The following is an 18126-nucleotide window of genomic DNA, read 5'->3' as shown; positions in this document are numbered from 1 at the left end:
AAAACATGATAGAAAATTAAAAAAACCTTGTTTTAAATGTTGTATTTCGCTTTTTTTTCTACTCATTTTATGTTTTACCCTGTGAACTAAACTTACTTAGATGGAAAAAAAGGAGTTACCATTAGAAAATTTTAAATGTTTTTTAGCTATAACCATAACTGTGGAAGCTTCTTTATTATCCTTAATATATTTGAGCCCATGCTTTGAAATGAAGTGTCACTATCTGAAATTACATTTCAAATAATTAAGCAAATAGGCCGGTAAAGGAGTCATGTTCTGGGGGAATGTTTTACAAAATTTTTTATATTTACAAAGCATATTTCATATGTTTTCTTTTAGTAATTCTTAATTTAGTATTGCGAATAAAAGTATAAGTTAAACAACTGAATAATAGGTTTTTTAGAAACATTTTTGTTTTACTTTTACTGCGTATTTACTTAGTTTGATCTTGTAAAAAAATGGAACTATTTAAATTGGGGGCGAAATCTTCTATATTAATAATCTTCATTTTTTAAAAAAAAAATATGTTTAAATTATTTTTAAGTAATTTCCTTATTTAAAAAAATGAAATAAAGTATTTGTAAGGGGAGAAAAAATTTTGATAAAATTAACGTAGTGTATGTTAATAACTTTTCTGTTAAAAAAAAAACAAAAATCTGGTTAATAATAAAACTTAAATATACGGCATTTAAGCCATTCACTTGAAAATTTTCCTGATTATATGGTAACTCTTAGTCTGAAATACTGGTTTTCAAAATTGTAGTTCTCGTTACCACACATTTAGTAAAAGAATTTTTTAAAAAAAACTGAAAAGCAAATTTAACCTAATCGATAGTTTTTATGACATGCTCTAAAAAATCATGATAAAATCATCAAATTTTACCATATTTACCAAAATCCGGAAGTTTTGACCATACGTTTTCTTTCTCAGTGTATGCAAATTTTAAAATTCAGACTATATAATTAAAGCTGTATTAAGTATGTTAAAGTTGCTTTTATCTAATGCAATTCTGGAAAAAGCAAAGGCAAACCGCATTTTTAATTTGTTCAGATTTCGATTTTTGTTGAATGTTTTTCAGACAATTAACTCTACCCAATGTAATGTTACCCAGAGGAAATTCAGATATTATGTTAAATACCCAAGTGGAAACAATACTAAAGAACTGTTTGATATAAAAAAACTATCACTTCTCAATAAAATTTATATATAAATGTTATACTACATAGTTCCCTAGACTATCAATGTTACTTTTATGAAGAAATTTAAGCTATAATTCTTACTCAAGGGAATGGCGAAATACTTATCATTATTTTAAGATTTAGATACGAAACATCTCTATGGCAACATGGAAGCAGCAACTCAACAGTAAAATATTGCCTTGTATTGGAAATTGTTACTTGGTTTCGCGGAAAAAGAAACTTTAAATCTTTTAAAGCCCAGAAATCATTGTATTCAATAGAATATTTGAATTTGAAGTAGTATTCGAAAAGGATTCTTGGAAAAATGATCTTTTATGCATAAACTTGGAAGAAATAGATTAAACTCGACTACATGAGACTATCAATGCACAGAATTTAAATTACACAAAACAAGCTTCTTTAAATATATTTTATTTCACAAAATATTTAATCGTATTTAGAACATCGTGGTTAAGATGTTATTAAGAAACTAAATGCTGTGTTCAATATATGTACTACGATGATTACTTCTGTAAGTGAATGTTCTTTTATTTGTTATTTTAGTAACGTTTTTCGATTGTTAAACAGAAAATAATTATTATTTAATATATAATCTGCAACTTCACGAGGCCCTGATTGGATTAAAAAGGCAATTTATTTAAGTCAGAATGAGCATGATAAAATTTTCAGTTAGAACACTATTGGATAAAAAATCGAAATAGTACAGTGCATACCATGATGTAGAATGCTGTAAATTTTCTCGTTGAACAGTCACTTAGTTTATAGAATTTTTTTCTCTTCACAATACGCACTTGTGAGAGTCAAACTTTAGCGTTATTTTTGTTGAGAATTATCGTCTGCTTAATTTTTAACTTTGATCTAGTTCATAAAAGTTGCTATGGTAACAGTTTTTTTTTGTTAAGATTGTTCGTTCTTTTCTTGTGGAGAAGAATTAAAATGGCTTCCAGTTTATATTTTTTTATTCTTTAACAATTCTATTTATATTTACACCTTCTAATATCGTTGGGTGTTTCAAGTTTTATTGATGAAACTAGCATTTAATATTTTTGTAAAAAGTAATAAATAAATCATTTTGTGTATTGTAAGTTGTTTATGGAATAAAGAAGAACATTGACATCATTAACGAATTCTGATTCGAAGTGCAAAATGGAAAAATTATTATTGTATCAAAATAGTTAAGCTACTATTATTCATTTTCGTCACCACTTTCATGTTTATTTTCGGCAACCTAATATTACGAGACATTTTTTTTACCCTGTTACTAATTATATAGCTAATTTGACTCTTACAACTTACTTTTTTTCATATTCTTTGCTCACATAAGTGGCCTTACAATATTTGATTTTGCAAAAAATAATTTAGAAGTTCAACTCACTGAAACTGAGTTTATTAAAGCATATAATACGATTCAATCTGCGACATATAAAATTTGCAAGCATTACAACTTCACTATTTAATTGGAAATTAAATCATAAATTTAGTTATATTTTATTATTTTTTAATTACTTTCTTCAACTTAGGCTTAACAAAATATGTTCTAGAAGCATAAATATTGACAAATGAAACACGAGAAAATACAAATCCTTAAAAATACAAATTCGGAGAAGTTCTCAATTAAGCCTCGAAATTATCGATGTTGATTTTATTTCAGATAACGCAAAGTATAATTAATAAAGAAGTGTTACAAACCTCTAATGAAAACCATTTTTACTCAAATTGAGCAGCAAACTAGCAAATCACTAATATTATGTAATATTTACTTAGTATTGCGAAAAATTTTCTTTGAGTTGTAGCGCGAATCGGAAGTTAAAAGGATTTAAAGGAGCAAGTAGCTCATGCTCAAACCATCATGCCTTCAAACTAATGCTCACCGAATTTAATTCAAATCGGCACATAATTGTGACTTTACACTTAGGAAATTTTCTTTTATTCTAATGACAGATATAACAAAACAGTATAGAAATATGCATTTAAAAAGATTCTTCGAGCATCTTTATTAATCAGAAATTCAAAATACTCTCTAATATAAACTTAAAATGATTCAATGTTAATTCGTTTACAATGTATTATTATATGGTAAATAAATTAGTTTGCTCGTTCCGCCAAGAAAATTAATAGTATGAGTTACAGTACTTTATTTACGTCGTACAAGAGCTGCAGAATGGGCTATTGACGACGATCTGGGAAACATTCCTGAGGATAACCTGAATACATGCCGTCAGAATTTCGATCCTCTGCAGAGGGAATGCCTCCCCTGAACTGTAGAGCGTTTTTACTAGGACTGATATCACGCTTCACCGGTTCCTTTGCAGTCTGATCAAAGTGGTCACCCACCCGCACACTGACTGCTGCCACTGATTCTTGACTTCAGTGATCTACTGAAAAGCGTGACTAACTATTAGAAAACTGTGGAGCGTCAAGAAAATCAAGTACAAGGGAAAGTGTTGAAAGCGTCATTTGTAAATTAGGTTGACTAGGAAGTAGACCATAAAAACTCAGTATGTATAAAATATGAAGCAGATACAGGAGATATATACACCGAAGAGCCATTACATTATGACCACCCTGCTAATAACATGTAGGACCACCTTTAGACCTCAAAACTGCTAGCACGCGCCATGGCATTGATTCCACAAGCTGCTGATAGGTAGTCTGAGGTATCTCGTACCAAGCGCTCACCAACTGGTCTTGCAATTCCCTCACATTGCAAGGAGGTAGCGTGGCAGCACGAATTTGGTTTTCCAAGTAGGACCACAAATGCTCTATTGGATTAAGGTCAGGTGAATTTGGGGGCTAAGACATGACTTGAAAGTCACTGGAATGTTCCTCGANACTTGGTAGGCTGAGGTGGGAGGATTGCTTGAACCCAGGAAGTGAGGCTGCAGTGAGCTGTGATCATACCACTGGGCAACAGAATGAGACCTTGTCTCAAAAAGCAAAGATATATATATATATATGTATGTATGCCGTGTTAACGTTAAAACTATTAGTCTTGGTATATTATCACGTTGAATCAATTCCCGGATAACATTAAATTGGGTACCTACAAGCGACGTCACGCGTGTGAATTAAGCTTGATTGTTTGCTGTATCGCTGCCAAAACAAATGCCATGTTTTACTGACGCATGACGTCTCTAGCAGGTATCTAAATGCGTGTTTACTGATATAGGTAGAAAAAACACTTTTAAAATACTTGAAATTACAACGATAATTAAAATTGGCGTAAGTGGGAACCTGAAAGTTGAAAAGAAGCAGACTGTTGAAATCAGATATTTGTATTTAAACAAGACAGTTGCAGCTTTTAGGCTTGGTTTATTAATCAAACTTAATTAATTTTCGGGTCAGATTTTATTGGGTACCTAACTTAAATAACAAACAATTAATGTCACGGTTCGTCATTCAATCTAGTTCAACACAACAGGGAATTAAGTACCTGCAGGTTTGCAATTAAGTTCCTCAAGCTATAGTGTGCATGACGTCGCTTGCAGGTACTTAAATGCAAATGAAATATTTTACTTTTTTTCCTGGTATAGTGGATTAACACTTCGCATTGTGTATTAAATGAGCATTCAAATCTAATTATTGAGTATTCAATTAATAATTATTAAGTAAGTGTTAAAAGTCTCTATCTGAAAACTATTTTTAAGTCTAATTGAAAAAACAAAAAGAAAGAAAACATAATACTTTGAAAGCAACACTTTTCAGAATTCCTAATGTCTTAAGGAGATATTTGATTCTGACACATTCAGCGTTTGTATATTTGAGGGCGTGAAAAACTCAAAAAACATTTTTAACAAAATAGATTTCCCTTTCATTCATGGTTGATCGAGATTAGGAGAGAGACTACGCCATTTTTTTAAAAACTGAACATTCTAAGTATTCATGAGCGCAAGAAAAAAATAAAATAAAAATACATTTGTGGTGCGGGAAAAAAAAGCTATCAGAATCAAACAGATGTTTACAATAACATGAATAATGCATGTAATGAGATACGATTCTTATACGAAATGTCACGCCTGAAATATACTTCTGTCTAATATTGGTTTTAGTTTTTCGAAGCGACAGTGTCATTTTGGCATTCTTTTTTATACTCATTGTCGCCAATCTTGACAGAGTAGTAAGATAAAGAAGAAAGCTTTCACGTTCGGTTAAGAGTTAAATAGTTGGAAAACTTTCAGCAAACATAGTAAGTCATTTGGAATAAGTGACTCAAAAATAAATGTTTATTTCAAAGAAATTGATAAGCCTAAACGGTGAATTGAAGTTGTTTTGCCTCCATAAAATTAGTTTTTGATAGTTATTTGAAATTTATAGGCAAATTTTGTATGCAATTGTACTGAAGTGTTTTATTTTTAATTTTAAACAATGAGTTAGCAATCCTTATTCTTGATCGCAATGCTCGAATGCGCCATCTGGGGAGATGATAGGTTCCATGCCTTTGACCCCTCCCTCTTCTCCTCTTTTCAGTTGTATAGGAATGTACTACGATCTTTTTCCTTTTCTTAATATTTTTCGTATTTAAGGGGTCACATTACCTTTGCAACAATTTTTTTTATACAAAGGTATAATCATTCATTTTGTGGATGCTTTACATGCTAATTTAACTTCTAATCAATAATTTATCTTCAAAAAATAATTAAACTGTTTAATTTTTTTTAAATTTAAAAAAATTTGAAAAAAATTCAAAATTTTTAAATCCTTAAGGCTTTTCTTCTTTAACATATTTTCATAAAAAATCTTTTTTTCTTTGTGCTTACAATATTCATCTTAACAATTTTGTGCATTCATTTGTTGATATATTAATTAGAATATTTTTTATAGATTATTTTGTAAAAAAGTAGAAAAGAAAGGTAAAAAAATTCCTGTTAGGTACATATAACATGCTGTAAAAACTGTTATGCCTCATAAAATGTTTATTCAATGCACAGTTTGAATAAGTGTATCATACTTATGATAAAAAAGTTTACTTCAAAGCTTTATTTTAAATAGAAAAAATTCCTTAGGGATTTAATTAAGATTAAAACACAAAATTATCAGCTATGAGAAAAAGCACTTTCAAGTCTGTCTGCTGAGCAAGTTTCTGTATTAGGATAATCTAAAATCATTCATACCTTTTTTAAAAATGTCGATATAGAGATGATTTTTTTTCAGTGCATTTGAAATAGTTTGAAGTTTTATCATAAGTAATAATTTTTTTTCGATATTTTGGGCATTTTTTTGGGTACTGTGACCTACAAATATTGTTTTAAAATTTCCATGACGCTTTCTTTCAGAACTATATTAAATGTAGCTTACGGTTCCGTATAGTTTCATAACTTAAAAGATTTTAATCTATTTTTAGCAATCAAGACATAAACTAACGTACTTCCCTCTCCTATGACTCTTCACACGCTAATGGTGAAAGTATGCGAAGCGTTGCTGTAGGTAGAGAGTTCTGCTTTTCGCCACCTGTAACCCATTTCGATCTCCAATACTAATAAATGAAAGCGTTAGTGAATCTCCTATAACTCTAGAACCGATTATGCTAGGATCTTGAGATTTAGACAGTGGGATCAAAGGAAAATTAATCTCTGATCTTGAATGAAATTGGGGTCCTGAATGAAATTTTTTAATTTGTCTCTTTTGAAAATATGTGGGAAAATAGTTTCTAATAAAAAGAAATGCAATACGAGGACCGTGGTAGCACAGCGGATATATAGTCAGACTCCAGTCCGGTAGAGTCAAGGTCCGATTGTCGACTCCGCTAAGACCCACCGAGGTATCTGTGAAATCTGTGGAATCGAAAGTCCTGTGCTCAGTCACTGAGCATTACGCATCGAGTCCCTTCCCCTTCAGATCTTTGTCTAAATTGAGGAAGTAGCCTCACGAACGAGTGGTGATGCCATCTATCCGTGGGGTTCTGGACTAAGATGAACTCTTGCCGTTCTCTAGTTTCTCACCCTTGCAGTTCTCTAGTTTAATTAACTATGCACTAACTTAATTAACTCTGCAGTTTAATTAACTATTAAAATATGTCTACTAAATTACAAATCCATTTAATCCAAAACAAGTTTCACTGGCAGTTCATTGATCGGTCTTTAATAATTACTCATTTTGGATTCATTGGAGAAATTTCTTCTTAAATAAGTTCGTTTCTTAGATACCCTGTTAACGAAATCTGATTTCAGCGTAAATCAAAAGAATTTTATTAAAATCATTGCAATACAGAATTTGAAAAGAAAAAAAAAGTATATCTGAATAGTGCATTATTTGTGAAAATTAACCTAAACAGCTTGGAGGGTTCCTTTGTAAATGTATATTATGTATCTCAAATAAAATGTAATCATCACCCTTTAAATTTTTAGGATTCTGGTCTAATTTATTTAGAAAAATAAATTAAAAGAAGGAAGCATATTGGGGGTCAAAAATTTTCATTTAAGCAAGGAAAAAGGCAAGAACGCTATCGATATCTGTCAAATCACTTTAGAGGTAGATGGGTGTAGGAATATTAAAATCCCATTTCACTGCAGATTGAAACTTTACAGCTTTCACGCAATCAAACCTGAAATTGATATTTTAATGTTTTTAATCCTTGCTTAATATTTATTTAAGTTTTCGTTCGTGTAGTTTGCTTTTGCCCAAGCTTAAATAATAAGTTAAGAAGCATTAATGCTCATCATTTCCGGTGCAAACTGTTGTGAGCCAGGAGATCATGGGATCAAAGTCTTCATTTTTTCATGACCAACTACATACTAAAGGCTAAGACGTTACCAGAATTGAACTTCAGACACTTATTTTTGATTTGTATTCTAAAAATATTTAATTCTGAGATGTCAAAACACCCACCCTGGATATCACTAAAACAGATAATTACTATTTTATGGAAAACTTATTTTTCTTAGGATAAAAAAAAGAATGTGAAATGATATTAAAAATATGAAAGAAATGATATTAAAAATATGTAAGTAATGTTATTTATATAAAATTTTACTCCCGCAGTAGACTGATCGTAAAGACACGGTTCCCAGAAGAACACAGAAGTCAAGCATCACTGGGTGTGATCAGTCAGCGGCTGGGTGACCACTTTGATCAGCCTGTAAAGGGACCGAGGGTGCGAGGTTTCGTTATACTGCTCTACCGTAAAGGGCTCGACTTTGCGTACAGGTCGTTGGACTACCAAAGCAGGGGATCCTCTGTAAAGGATCAGATTTGCAATGGCATATATTCGGATCATCTCAGGGATGTTTCCTAGACCACAGACAATAACCCATTATTGTGCAGCTCTAGCGCGACGTAAATAAAAAACCTACCTATAAAAAATTTTAAAAACATTTTAATTTAAAAGAAGCATTAATAATATTTTTATATCGATTTTATTCTTTTTCAATCATTTATTTGGTATCATGATATAATCATCAAATTTTACAATTACCAAATTTCATCACATATTATAAAAGCCATATTTATTGTTTATTTTGGTAAAATTTGCAGTCGAGCTTTTTTGTTGTTTCCATAACGCGAGAAACATAGTAAATTTTATAACATTCTGGTAGTTTTGTCCATACTTTTTTCCCATCATGTAGTTAGAAGGTATAAAACCTACCGACCCCTGTCGGGCATAGTAGTACTTTTATTCACTTACAAGCAAGGGAAATATGATTATTTTAAAAATTATTATATTACTATTTTTGGTGCCAAATGTGTCAATGTCTCGTGAAAAATGCATCGTCACATTTACATTTTTTTAAAGTTTCTCAAGCATATTAGATTTATTTCAAATAAGTATTACTTCAGATTTTTTTTTAAAAAAAAAATATCTCTATTATTAGATTTTTGAATTTTATTATTAGACTAAATACAGTTTATTAATTATCTCGTCATTTACCAAATTTTCTTTCAGGTATTTATCTACTGTTTCGATAAATTTATCTAATGTGTGTAATTTATATTATCTAATATACTTATTACTTGCCTGAAACATGATTGTTTTTTATTGCATTAGTACGGCTGTTTTCAATGGATTAAACTTTCCGTGATCTTCAGGCAGGTAGCTGTTGTATAAATTTAACTAATCGTAAAACATTTTCAAATTTGCAAATTTCCAATTTGCAGGGAATTAGGCTATTGAAATTCCAACCTTGCACACCTGAATGGGAATTAACAAAAACGTATTGAAAATTACATTTGTAATGATCAGTAACATTACATTGATAGTGCGCATTGTATATGATATGAAGTGAACTCTATTGTTCTGATTATACATTTATTAGCAAACAAAACAAACAAATTATTAACAAATTAAACAAAAATTAATAAAACAAATAAACTATATACGCGAAGAAAATTATTGCGGTTGCTGCAATAACAGTGAACTATGAAAAGTCGCTCATGAGAGAGCTGGCAAGTGAACTTCATTGTTTGAAGTTCTTGAAGTAAAAGATCCTTGATTCTCTGACAGCTGTACTAAGTGGAGTGGAGTGGTGTGAAAAGGGTAAAACGCGTTGCGCACATCTTTGATATCTGACAGATAATTATTAACGGTTATTTTTGTAACAATAAATAAGCAATTAAAAATTGATTTACTTGAGACATGGATATTTACAAAATCTAGCTAGCCGGGAAATGCTTTCAAATTTGCATGTGCTAGCTAGAATTTTGTTAATAAAATTCACTTTCGAATCGCTAAAGCCAAGTTAATGAAAGTGTTCTGAAAATTACATTTGTAACGGTCTTTAATGTTATAAAACATTTACATCTAATGATTTTGGTCTGATAGTTATAGTTAAATTTGTAACAATCAAAAAAAAAAAAAAGATTGAATCTTCAATTATTTTTAGGAATGGGAGTTTCGGTAGAGATTTGAGAACTTTAACAATTCGGATAATGCCGCTGAATTTGCAAGTGCTAATCGGTATTCCATTTTCAAAATTCCAGTTTCCCACAGTAATTAATAAAATCGTGTTCAAAGTTACACAAATGGCCATTGATGTTACCAGCAATTAAGCTTGAAGTTTACCTTTGCAACGGTAAATAAAGAAATGGCATCTTCCAGCAAAGGCGTGTTCCAGTATAGATTTGAGAACTGTAGCTAGTCAGAAAATGTGGTAAAAATTTGCAAAAGCTTGTAAATCAGTTCTGGTGAATTGTGATTCAGTTCAATTTTGAAAACAAAATTCAGTCGGAATTTCGCTTTCAAAATTTTACTATCCCAGTCTTGAAAACTAGTTAATAAAAACGTATTAAGAATTTCAACTGAGTGAAAATGTAATATAAAGCTGAATGGAAAACTGAATGAATGAAATTGCAATGTAATGCTCAAAATGTAACTGTAATAGTAACAAAAATGCTAGTACTAACATCATCTTAAAATACGTTACATGCTTTTGCAACAAATCTTGAAGTTTGTTAAGTGTCATGAATCTATAGCCATACAAAAGTTTAATTATACATTTTAGAACTGACTCATTCTTACTTTAACTGACTTATTCGTAAAATTTCCCTTTGAAATCATTATCGGGAAATAAAGACTTTATGAGACTTTGCATGACGCCTGCGCGCATTAAAAACAAACAAAACTGGTGATTAAAAGCTGGTGAAGTCATTAGTTAAACACTTCTTCTAATCCGTGGCACTTTCTTTTCCAAACTTTATGACGTTGCCACTTCTTAAAACAAAACTCCCTGCCACTTTTAACTCTATCTCTCACTTAATCGCATCATTATCAATTTAACTCTATGAACTGCTGTTACTCCATTAACGGTAGCTCCAGTTACTCCAAAGCGTAATGGGGGAACATGGTTTTCCGATAAGTCATTAAGCGTAAAAGAGTGGTGAAGAGAAAGAACTAAGCAACCGAAAATGAAATTCTGGAACAGAAAAATCGATGCCGGAAAGGGAAACCATCTGTCATGAACCATCTGACCAATGTGCTATGGCATCGGGGATATGGCTATATTTCACTCTCCCCACCACAATGTTTGTCGCTCTGTTGAAGTGTTGCTCTCCTGCTCCAACTCCGCCAACAACAATGCCAAGGAATTCTTTTTTTGGCTAAGTTTTGACAACCAGCTGTCATAGTTCCACAACTACAGTTGAACGAAGATCACCAGTTTATTTTGAGTACCAAACTACAGAACTCTTTTAATATCTCTCTTTGATTTCTGTTTTATAATTAAGAAGCCTTCATGATAGGAAAAAAGTAGTTTATCAGTTAGCTCAATTTTTTTTTCTCACGATACCCTTATTTTCTTTAAATATATTATACAATTTGTTTAAAATAGTTTTTTTTTTTGCATTGGTGAACACATAAGAAAAATAGTTTATATGTTATTATAGAGGTAATTACAGAAATTAATTACCTGGATCGATTATTATAGATGTAGTTTTTATGTAACAATCATTAAATTGTATTCAATGTAGTTTTCGAGGTACCAACCATGAAATGTGTAATAATTTTTCAGTAACAATCACTGTTTGTTTTATGTACATTGTACTAGTCCGTATTATGTACAGTGCAAAAAAAAAAACCCGATCATCCTGAATATCTTTTGATCTAATAATCAGATCTTCACGTTTTGGGTCTCAATCTTAATGGCTTTAGGGCAAATTTTGAGCAAAATCGGTTGAATAGTTCCTGAGAAATTGAATTTCAAAAAAGCTAGTTTAAAATTCACTAAAAAGTTCCTAAAATTCAATTCCTCAGGAACTATTAGACCGATTTCGCTCAAATTTCGTATTTTGATTTGTAACATTATATTCTTTTAAATGATGATTATATTATTTAACCTTACAATTCACAATTTTTTTGACCGTTATTAAATAAAATAATAAAAAATAATATATAAATATTTTTTGAAATGAAATTACCCTTTTTAACCGGATTTTATAATTGCGCTCAAAATTTTTTAATTCCCTTAAAAAGTTCTCGAGATGCAGCGAAATACGCAAAAAGCAAAAATTAACATAAAATGATCCAAACTTTGGAACGCTCTCCTGACCAAACTATTGGGATCATATTTCCCAGATCCCTGCTACCCCCTATATTTTGGGGATCAATCATCCAAATCCATCAAAAAAAGGTATGTTTATTCAGAGAAAGTACTTTTTTATGTCTGATTTTGTAACTTAAAATATCGTCTGCACTTATTAATTAGCTTATTTGAGGTTATACCCTCGAGCCATTTAGATATAGAACGTGAAGATCTTATCATTAGATCAAAAGTTATTCAGGGTGGTTCGCTTTTTTTGCAATTTTTACAACTGGGAATTCTCTTTTAAAACCACTTAAATATATAACTTAGTATGATTTTTTTCTTGTATCAGTTTTTATGTAAGTTTTCCTGTTCACCAGTTTCCTGAAGTATAGTTTTTCATGTAACAGATTTTTACCAACGGTATATAAAAACGTTCCTTCTGTAGCAGTCTGTAATATGCAGGACCAAATTTTAATATAACTTGCACTTTTTTTTCATAAAAAATGCATCATGTGTAAAACAGTTTCTTGGGAATAATTTTTTCTGCAGATGTTTATGTTATAGTACGTGGAGCGAATCAGCGTGCGTATTTAAATAACATTTCTAATTTTGAAAAAAAAAAGGAATTTTGGTTCATTAAACTAAAATATGCGATTTAATAGCAATTGATTCGGTAATTTTTCCGTTCATATTGAAACAGTTTGACAGAAAATCAGTTTTTCAAAATTTTAGCTTTTATTACCACACATTTAGTAAGAAATACAAAACTGAAAAGTATAATTTAACGGAATAGAAAGTTCATGCGCCATTCTCTGCGGTATTATAATAAAATTACCGATTTTTAACCACATTTATTAAATTTTATCTCATATTTTAAAACCATATTTTCTTGTTCATTGTACCAAAATTATTTCCATTGATAAAAATTACCAAGCTTTTTGGTGTTCCCATAGAGCCAAACACACAGTAAATTTGACCATGTATTGATAGTTTCGACCATACTTTTTTCTCATTATATGAAGTACGATAGCCGTACATCGAAACTTCATAAGTTACAGAACTCGAATGATTTTTTCATACGAGTGATATAACGAAAATTATTACAAAGTGATTAAAACAATAAAGTCATGTTTAGAATTGCTTTTTACTTTGAAATATGGATTTAAAAAATGTGATTTTTAAATACATTAAATGAAAAAACTTTTAGATGGGTCCATTAGAGGACAAAACAATTTGTTACTGCCAAATTCTTGCATTATGAGCTTATTAATAAATTCAGATGAGTTGGCTTACTACATTAAAAAACATTTTATTTCATAAAAACTTCTACTTCTATAAAAAAAAATTATAATTAAAGGAGGGGTTTAATTTGCATGAGATATTAGAAATTGATGCTTTGCAAATGAGAAGTGAAATTGGTTTTATGTGCAATCAGCATTGAATATGATTAGCTATCATGACACTTTTTCGGACATAATTTAGTTAGAAAATATATTTTCTAACTAAAAACAGTTCAAACTGTTAAATATATTTGCTCAATTTTTTTAACAAAGAAATATTAAATGAGTTTCGAAATATTCCTTTATATGTTTTCAAAATAAATAAACATAGACTAAAAAGATTATTAATATCATTAATTGATCTCTAAAGTTTTACAAGAAAGAATGTATAGGTTCTGCAGCTGCAGCAACAAAATGAATAAATGTTATTTCCCTGGTTTATATGGTTTAAATAATAAATAAATTTAAAAAAAATAAATAAAATTTATAATACAAAGCAATCTAATAAAATAATAATAATTACATTAAAGCTTATTAAATAAATGTTAAATGCGTTATGACTAAAATGAATCGAAAAAAATAGAGGAAGATAAAAGTTTAAAGGTTAAAGTTCTGCTAATTGAATTAAATCTTTTCTAAAACCCAGTAATCTTATTAAGCAAATTAAAAAACGCAAATAAAACACAATTTTATTTTTGTTTTGTGATGAAATATTTAAATCTTCATGCATGCGACAAAATAAAACAAATCCCACCACCTTCATCAAACCACAATATTCGCAAACAAAAATTATAAACATAGTTTGCACCGAGGACGAGGCATTAAAAAGAGATTCGATATTAACATATTTCTTTATCTAAGAGAATTAGAGATTATTTCGTTAAACCTTGAAGAATTGTTTAATTTTATTAATTTCTTACAATTTGAAAATTTTTTATTCTAGAATGCGTTATCAGGTATAAACCGAGTGTTGTTTAAATGTACGTAATTTGCAAGCCTTCAAAATTAGTTTCCATGAAATATATTCTGCAGCTAATCAATCTAATGCCATTAAAGGTTTAAAACAATGAATCGGCAAGAGATTCACTGATTTGTCATAATTTGTTAACTTAATCTGTTTAAGGATACTGTTCAATTATCACGCCTTTTGTGGGTGTTAAATGAATCGAAAAAATAGGCTAAGTGTAAATCTTCGACTAAATAAAATAAAATGTAAATTTTGTAATTAGATTGTGTATAGGTTGAATTTTCAGTCAAGCTCACAGCTTAAAGTGCTAGAGGTGATAAACTTTATATTAACAAATACTTAAATAAATGCATATAATGTAAAAAAAAAAATAAATAAATATAAATTCGTTTTTTTTCAAAGAAGTTATTTTTAAAAAAAATAAATATGTATTTTAATAAATCAATATATTTTTTAAAGTAAATGTGTATGAGGATCATTTTTGCTTTATTTAACAGATATTACTTTAAAACCTCTCACAAGCTCACAGCTTAAAGTGCTATGAGTTGATAAACATTAAATTAATAAATACTTAATATATATAATGTAAGGAAGAATAAATAAATATAAATTCGTATTTTTTCTTAGTTTTTTTTAAGAAAATAAATATTTACTTTAACAAATTAATATATTTTTTAACGTAAATGTGTATGGGATCATTTTAGCTTCATTTTGACAGATCTTACTATAAAATTTTAAAATTGAAAATTTACAAAGAAGGCTTTGCTTGTCATTAGTCAATTGCTCACCATGCGAATGCTTTCCATTCTAGAACTTTCAATAGTGAAATGAGTAATATTTTTTCACTTCTGGTTACACATCCAACATAAATATATAGGAAGCATTTTCTTAAATCCTTCCTTCTCACTCCCGTCAAAATGACGGGGTGAAGTTTTACCCTCTATTTCTCGTGCCCATGATATTTCCGGGCTGTTGTGTTATGAAGTAACACATCCAGAAACGTTAAAGCAATCAATGTCTTATGCCCAGAGTCATATTAGTTTCTCAATCTATGTACCAGATGGCAGTGCTAGACTATTTGTCATGTGTTTAGAGATAGTTTATTTTAAACTAAATGTCAGCACTCATCAAGCATGTAAGCTAAGTTAACCTAAAAACTAAAAATGAAAACATACATTGTATATACACTTTGTTTTATGTAATTTTCTTGAATAAAAAATGGGCACTTTTATTACCGCTATTTTTTTCCAAAATTATGCAACCAGTAAGGGGTATAAGATATGCATTTATTCTCATACTTTTTTCGCTTTCGTATTTTCAAATATTTCGATAAATTAACTTTAAATATATCAAAGGCTTCCCATCAACTTACTGTTAAATTATTTAGCGTGCTATCCCTTTACTGTAAGTAATGAATGGTTAGGTTAATGTTTCTTTAATTGTTAACAAATAAGTTCAAAATCTACAAATGCACTCTCACGTCATTTGAAAAAATATAACTAAATTTACACCTCAAAAACAATAGTGGTGAATATTTTTTAAAACTTCACGATTTTATTTTATTTATCATCACACTAAAATTGCACTATTGAGCTATTAACGACGAACTAAGATTCAACCTTAGTGCCAATTTGAAGACAATAATAGAAGACACTCTACACACTGCAGACGCATTAGATTTCTAAAATTTAGGTTGGAGGAGCCTAAATTAGGTCTTATCACTGGGGAATGTTTTTAAATAATTTATGCACACCATTTTCACATTTTAGGAGAAATTACGTAATATTCTAAAATAAACTGAAGTTCTTTTTTCTTTTTTCTTAAAAAACAAATAAAAAATAAAAAAAAGGATAAAGTTGTGATCGCCTTATTGCGATTACTGGTCACCCATTGGTCAAATGCTTTTTTTTTCTAGCTGGACTTCGATAAATGATGCAACATTTCAAATCATGGGTTGCAAACAACTGTCTCCAATTGATGTTTGTCGTCGAATTGAATTTCAAATCCTGCCTATGTATGTGTTTCAAGATGTCACAAAATACTTTTCCTTCTTCAGCATTCATATTTATATTGAAATCACCGTTAAACCAGTAATTATAAATTAATAATAAAAATGATATAAAAATACTTTAAATTATTATTATGTAAATGCATTAAAAATGTCTGCTAGTGAAAAGAAAAAGAAAAAAGCAGCGGTCGCCATAGCAACACATGCAATGGTTGCGCATGCGCAGGGCCGGCTTATGCATGTCGCGGCCCCTAGGCAATGCTCGTTTCGCCTCCCCCCTACCGTCTTCTAACTTCCTAATAAATTTTTTCGCAAACACAACACTTTATTCATAATTACGCTGTCTTTTACTACATAGGTATGTTATCACATTATTCAATAAAAATATTGAATCAAACGAAAAGAATATAAGTAATTAATATATGCATTTTAAAAAAATCATACAATAAGCTTAAATATTAACTCTTCTAACTTTTTTTGTTACAAAATCGTTCAAGACATCCTGAAAGTTAACCTTTTCCAATCCACCACTGTTTATAATTACTGTTTAAGAAACATAGTCAATTTTTTCTCTGTAGCACAGGGCCCCTGAACGTGACGGGGCCCCTAGGCAGTTGCCTACAGTGCCTAATGGATAAAACGGCCCTGCGCATGCGCACTGTTTACTATTACTCTTGAGCAAAGTTGAAAAGTGTGAAGTTGTTCAAACACGTTGCACAAGCCATGAAATCTAAAACAACGCCCATTTTGCCAATAGGCTAAAAAAAGAAGAAAAAAACACTAAACTAAGAAAATATGATTTTAAGCAATCAAAAGATTTGAAAAAAAGTTGGGATGCGATTTTTAATTGTTTCTCTTTGTTTGACACTTTCACTATCAATATCGATATGACACTTTCACTATCAAGGTATAAAAAGTTATGTACTGTTACAAGAATTTACCACAAAAATTGATTATTTAACCTCAATCGTTTTTTTATATATACTACAACATTCAGTCTAATTTAGAACTCACTGTATTTAATATAATCATTTGCTAGAACGTTTTAGCGTATACTTGAGGTACAATCTTTGCCAAACTTTTTTAGAGTCTTATAAAACTTTTCCTTTTAGTTTGAGGTTAAAGTTTAAAATTGCGTTAATGGAATTTTAATTGGTGTTCATGGTTTAAATAACAAAAAGAATATTTTGTTACGATAGATTTAGATTGCATGCATATGAATCTTTCTTAAAAATATCTTGAAAGTGAAAGATTACTTCTATCTCCTTCTATGTAACTGTAATGCTTCGCCATTTCATTAAAATTTGTAAACATGGTTGATAGGTAAAGTAATCTTTTCCTAAAGTTTGGCTTCTTACTTCTAACTTAAGCTAATAATTAAATATTATTTTCCGATACCATATATTTTATTCAACTATTCTATACTGTAAATCAGCTTAAAGTGTTTTTTGCAAATTTTCTGGGATCAAAACAATAGTTATTGTAATAGCATTAGAAATAGTTATTGTTATATATGCTGTTATTATTGGTGAATAGTTTAGGCATGCTTTAAATATTTCTTGATAGTACTATAAACTTATTTAAACTGTATATGTATTGTACGCATGTATTTTAAATGTGTTTTGGGTCGTAGTTTGTTTATGAAGAGCATGGCATGTTTGAGAAGTCCTTGTATATATATATATATATACAAGGACTTCTCAAACATGCCATAATAAA

At 29.8% G+C, this 18126-nt stretch overlaps 1 protein-coding gene across 1 annotated transcript in view; it reads left to right on the top strand.

The window, feature by feature from the left end:
- The window catches only part of LOC107450765 (neurotrimin), a 71058-nt gene that overhangs the window by 18340 nt on the left and 34592 nt on the right, over nt 1–18126 (top strand). The window lies entirely within an intron of this gene.

This window comes from Parasteatoda tepidariorum, chromosome 5 (assembly GCF_043381705.1).
Source record: "Parasteatoda tepidariorum isolate YZ-2023 chromosome 5, CAS_Ptep_4.0, whole genome shotgun sequence".
Taxonomy (NCBI): domain Eukaryota; kingdom Metazoa; phylum Arthropoda; class Arachnida; order Araneae; family Theridiidae; genus Parasteatoda; species Parasteatoda tepidariorum.
The sequence above is the reverse complement of the archived record's forward strand: the minus strand, read 5'-3'. Positions and strand labels throughout refer to the sequence as shown.